General features: G+C 44.8%; 1 long non-coding RNA gene across 1 annotated transcript; it reads right to left on the reverse strand.

Moving 5' to 3' along the window:
• Positions 1 to 966: 966 nt before the first annotated feature.
• On the reverse strand, positions 967 to 4,298 carry LOC138831298 (uncharacterized). Its single transcript, XR_011373210.1, has 2 exons — positions 3,984 to 4,298; positions 967 to 3,585 (listed from the first exon to the last, which is right to left on the reverse strand). It is a non-coding gene; the product is annotated as an uncharacterized lncRNA (long non-coding RNA).
• Between the last annotated feature and the right edge of the window lie 1,393 nt (positions 4,299 to 5,691).

The raw sequence follows: 5,691 nt of genomic DNA on the forward strand, positions 1-5,691 counted from the left end.
AAACAAGAGCTTATCTTAAGCCTTGCTAACTATTTACTCCACCTCTCGATCCCCACCACCTGCCTAACTAGGGCTTGAACTTATGACCTGAGTGCTGTCCCTCAGCTTACTCATTCAAGGATAACACTCTACCCCTTGGCCCACAGCTCCAATTCAAGCTTTCTGTGGTTAATTAGATATGAGTCTCATAGATTTTCCTGCTCAGTCTGGTGTCATACATGTCATATCTTAGCCTCCTGAGTATCTAAGATTGCAGGCATGAGCCACTGCCACCCAGTTACAAAGTCCTATTCATGACAGTGCCCATATAGAGATGTTGTTTAAACAACCGCAGATGGGAGCCGTTAAGTCTGAAACTTCAGGTGTTCATTGGGAATGATCCCTCATGCAGTGGACATGGGGATCTGGCCCTACTCATTGCCTCAAATCCCAGACCCAATGGGCAGCAAGAGGCTTGGGAGTTTACCACTGAAGTCACAAGTGTCTGTGTGAGAAGCCCTATGTGTTCCTGGCTTGTGCAGTTCCTGAGGTGTGAAGGGGAAGTAGACCCAGAATGTGGAAAGGAGTTAAACATGCTGTGGCCAGGCATGTGATCCTGGGATGGACACAGGGTCAGTAAGTCCAGTGGACACAACCTGAATGTCCTTAGCATGGCTGTTGGGCACGGTCTATGGTACCAAACTGTCAGCTGACAGCACTGTCCCCTCAGAAGTGTGGCCCAAGGAACACAACTCAGGAAGAGTAGGGATGGAATGGAGCTATTCCCAGGATGCCAGATGGTGTCTTGGAGGCTGAGGTATGTCCATGAATCATGGGTGGCCACTCAGCTGCACACAGGCATGCCCTAGCAAAGCACTTGCCACTATCCCTCCCACCATTGTTACTCCTCTTTTCCTTTCCCAATTGAAGGTGTTATACCCAAGTCCTAGAGATCCTCCAACAACCACTGAGAGACCAGGCAACCCGAACTGCAAAATGCAAGGTTTATTCAACAAGCCAAGGCTTGGGCCTCGTCCCATACCCGCAGAAGGCAAAAAACACAAAATTACAGCAATGCTATGGTTTAGGGACAAGTTCGATTGTGATCGGTCAGGGACCAGGTGTCTGCTTGAACCATCAAGGCAGACAACTCTTGTGGTTAATCTTCTGCTGACTGGGTCGCGAAACCATCTTGTTCTTGGGTGTTCTGCAATCTTTAAAAAACAGTTCTCAAAAATTTTGCACAAACATGTTATTATTCAGCTCATTTTTGCAACCTTTGCAACATTAACTCAGAACAGGAATTAGAGACTGACACAAGTCAACTTTAGAAGCTGTCACAATATGGCTTTAGTTTGGTTCTTACATTCCCCCCTTGAGTTTTGGCACAGTTATCAATCTTGATGACATTACATCTCAGTTTCAACATCAGATGTGTTTACAGGAGTATAGGTGTGTTGTACCATTAATTGTATTGTAACAATCTGTTTAGCAAGCAAGGCCCAACAGTAAGCAATAGCAGTAATATAAGCAAGGGTCCAATTAATGTAGAAATTAAGGTAGTTAACTAAGGAGAAAAATTAAACCATGATTCAAACGATCCTTGTCCAGCCTCTTACTTTTTCTTTCATTCTTCTAATCCTTCCCTAACTTTTGCCATGTTATTTTTTACTACCCCTGAGTGATTTACATAAAAACAGCATTCTTCTCCTAATGCAACTCATAGTCCACCTTGTTGTAAAAATAGTAAGTCTAGTCCTCTTCTATTCTGTAAGGCCACCTCTGTTAAAGAGGTTAAAGAATCTTGCAAGTGGGAAATTGAGCTTTCTATTCTTTTAATCTCATCTACTGATTCCCTCATGGCTGAATAATGCTGTTCCTGTCTTGTTAAAGCCGCTATTCCTGATCCTAACCCTCCAATGCTTGCACCTAACAGCAGGCTAATTGTAATAGCTGTGAAAGGCTCTCATTTATATCTATCTTTCTTAAATTTTGGAGCTTCATATAAACCTAAAAATTCCTCATTACTATGGTAAAAAAAAAGTCTTGGTAACAATCTTATCATCACACAATATTCCCCTGCATTCATTATAACTTATATGCACACAACTAGTTAGTCCAGATTGATTATACACCCACCATGTATTGCTAGGAGGGATCAAATATTTCATCTGTTCATTCCCCTTCTCAGGCTGTTTTATGATTTTGTTGGTTATCCAGTTCATATCCTGAGGTACTTCACCTATGCAGATCCCTTGACCTGTAACTCAGCCCATTGTTAATCCAACTTGACTAGTCCATCTGCACTCATTTTGGTTCACAGACCTCGTTACATTACCTACCACTGCTATCCCCTCATAATAAGGTGGAACAGTGTCATAGCATAGCCAACAAGAGTTAGTTAATTCTGAGGTAGAGGCATTTAATAATGCAAAGGAACCTATAACCAATTCTATTCGTGGATTTTTAGGCAATGCTAGTACTAGGTCCACTGGTTCTACTTTTCTGGGGGTGGCTGCCCTACTAATGTAGTGTGTTACTCTGTAACTATAGGGTAGTTACGTTTTCAGGTTGGGGTGGTGCAGGTGGGGCTTTCTCAGGCCGAATAGGCTGAATAACCTGGTTAGGGCCCACTGGGGCGATTCTAATGACTTCTTGTCTAAGGTTTATTCTGAAAATTAATCATGGTCATAATCATCCTTATGTAGCCTCAGTCCCCATGTCCTTCCTTGGGCCCAACCAAAATTGTTTCCCTTTCTCAGTAAACGTAATAGTTAGAGGATTACACCGGAATTCTTTGCACGGTCCATCTAGAATTGCTCCACAATTTTTTTCACCCTGATAGGTCCATTTTCTAGCCATAGTAATAAGGTCCCAGTTAGAGGACGGCTTCCAATGTCCATCTCCTGTGGTTTCACAACCCCATTCTTTGCAAAAATAGTCTTGTTCATAACCACACCTTTTTGCAAGATCTGGGCTCCTCCCATCCCTAGGACAGACATAGATAGGCCATCTCCCTAAGTAATATCTTCTGGCTGGGGTTGCACATCCTCCTGGCCTGTTGTCTAGTCCATGTGAGTTACAATGTCTTTTTGTTGCTGTACGAGTTGTTTGGCCATTGCATTCAGGCAGTTTGCTAGGGTCATAATGGTAGGGAATATCCCAACTCCCAATTGCTAAATCACATAAGTCTATTGTTAAGTCTGGCCACCAGGTATTAAGTGGGGCTTCTGTTGTTGCCACAGGGATAGGTTTGCCCATTTAGGATTCACCAGCCAACATAGTTGGTAAGGGGCAGAAGGGTTAATTCCCTTTACCACAGTGCTTATCAATAGTAGAATCAGTCCTTGGACAATCTTCTGATCTTCAATTTTAGTGGGTTGCTTGGGTGAGGCACACCCTCCATGCTGACACTGAAGATGCTGCTGGTCCTCCTCCTCAGGATTGAAGGGATCAGCTGGCTTGGCATGGGTGTGGTGGATCCATGCAGTTACTCCGTCCACCTTTAAAGCTGTAGGAGTGGTCAGAATCACCATGTATGGCCCTTTCCACCTGGGCTCCAGTGTCCTTGGGTGATGCCTTCTGACCAGGACTCAGTCCCCAGGCCTGAAAGAGTGAGGAGTGGGTATAGAAGCAGATTCATAAATGGCTTTTATCTTAGGACAGATTTCTCCTTGCACCTTCTGCAAGGACGGAACAGTGGTTATTAAGTCTCCATTACCTAGCTCAGCCAATAATTCTGATTGGAGACTAAGGATCATTGGAGGTGGATTGCCAATCATGATCTCAAAGGGAGTCAATCCTAACTGGTAAGGAGAGTTCCTAACTCTGAACAGGGCCAAGGGAGGAAGGGTCACCCAGTCTGCGCCAGTCTCCAAGGCTAATTTAGTCAAGGTCTCTTTTAGTGTCCGATTCATTCTTTCAACCTGTCCTGAACTCTGGGGTCTATAAGCACAGTGCAATTTCCAATCTGTCCCCAGTGCAGTGGCTATTCCCTGACTTACCTTGGATACAAAGGCTGTTCCATTGTCCGACCGTATTACTGCAGGAAACCCATATCTTGGGAGAATTTCCTCTACAATCTTCTTGGTCACTATTCCCGCAGTCTCTTGCTTGGTTCGGAAAGCCTCAGTCCATCCTGAAAAGATGTCTACAAACACTAGTAAATACTTATAACCAAACTTTCCTTTCTTAAGTTCAGTGAAAGCCACTTCCCTGGCCTAGTCACCCTTATTCGGCTTCCATTAACTTCCTCTCCCCTTCTGGCATTAGTTAGCTGACATGCTCTACATTTTTTAACAATGTCTTCTATTAGTCCATTTCCTTCTCTTATCTTGATTTTCGAGCCTCTTAGCAAGTCCTGCATCCTCCTGGTTCCCATGTGTGAGGCATGGAGAATTCTTTTTAACATCTGTAGTCCTAGAACTCGGAGAATTAAAAATTTTGCGTGAGCTAGGTGCCACCATCCATCTAGTTTTGGGGCCATAGGAAGGAAGTTTTGATGCCCATTCCTCTGCCTTTACTGGTAGCATTCTAGGTCCAGGATGTATGTGTCTGGCCACCAAGGTGATTAATTTTCCAGCTGCTGCTTGTCTAGCAGTCTGATCGGCCAATCTGTTGCCTTTCGCTGTGTTGGTGTCCCCTTTTTGATGCCCTGGACAGTGCATGATGGCCAGCTGTACTGGCTCCCACACAACTCTAAGCAGTCCCAAAAATCTCTTCCTTATTTTTAATAGATTTTCCCTCTGCTTTTAGCAGGCCTCTTTCTTGATATATAGTTCCCTGTATATGGGTTGTTGCAAAAGCATACCGACTGTCTGTGTAGACATTCATTCTTTTCCGTCCAGCCACGTTTAAGGCTTTTGTTAATGCTACTAGCTCCACTCACTGGGCTGAGGTCCCTCTGGGCAATGCTTCGGCCCATACTGCCTGATCTTCCGTGGTCACTGCAGCTCCCGCATATCTGTGTCCATCCCTGATGAAACTGCTTCCATCGGTGTACCGGGTCAGGTCAGGATTCTGCAGTGGTTGGTCTTGTAGGTCTGCTCTGGTCCCATGGACATGAGCTAGTATTTCCTCACATTGATGTAGCGGCTGCTCGTAGTCAGGATCTTGCAGTAGAGTAGCTGGGTTGAGGGAAGTTGGCATGCAAAAGGTTAAGTGTCCTGAGTTGAGCAGGAAAGCCTGATAATGGGTCATCGTCTCATTGCTTACCCATCTATCAGGTGGTTGCTTAAGAACTCCTTCCAGAGCATGGGGAGTGGCCACAGTCAGGGGCTGTCCCAGCGTTATTTTTGTGGCATCTTTAACCAGGAGAGCCACTGCTGTTATTATTCTTAAGCATGGTGGCCATCCAGTTGCCACAGTGTCCAGCCTTTTTGATAAATAGGATACAGGCCTTTTCCATGGTCCCAGCTTCTGGGTTAGCACTCCCTTAGCCACTCCCTCCTTTTCATCCACAAAAAAGGGTAAAAGGTTTATATACATCTGGCAAGGCCAATGCTAGGGCCTGCAAGAGGAGTCGTTTCCGAAGTTCAAAGGCCTGCTGTTGTGCATCAATCCAAATAAAGTTATTTTCTTTTAGTTTTGTGGCCTCATACAGGGGATGGGCTATTTCTGCAAAGCCTGGTATCCAGTCTGCAGAATCCTGCAGTCCCCAGAAACTCCCTCACTTGCTTTGGAGTTTTTGGAGAGGGTATCTTTAACACAGTC

Source organism: Dipodomys merriami, unplaced genomic scaffold, assembly GCF_024711535.1.
Source record: "Dipodomys merriami isolate MVZ:Mamm:240054 unplaced genomic scaffold, mDipMer1.0.p SCAF_1907, whole genome shotgun sequence".
NCBI lineage: Eukaryota > Metazoa > Chordata > Mammalia > Rodentia > Heteromyidae > Dipodomys > Dipodomys merriami.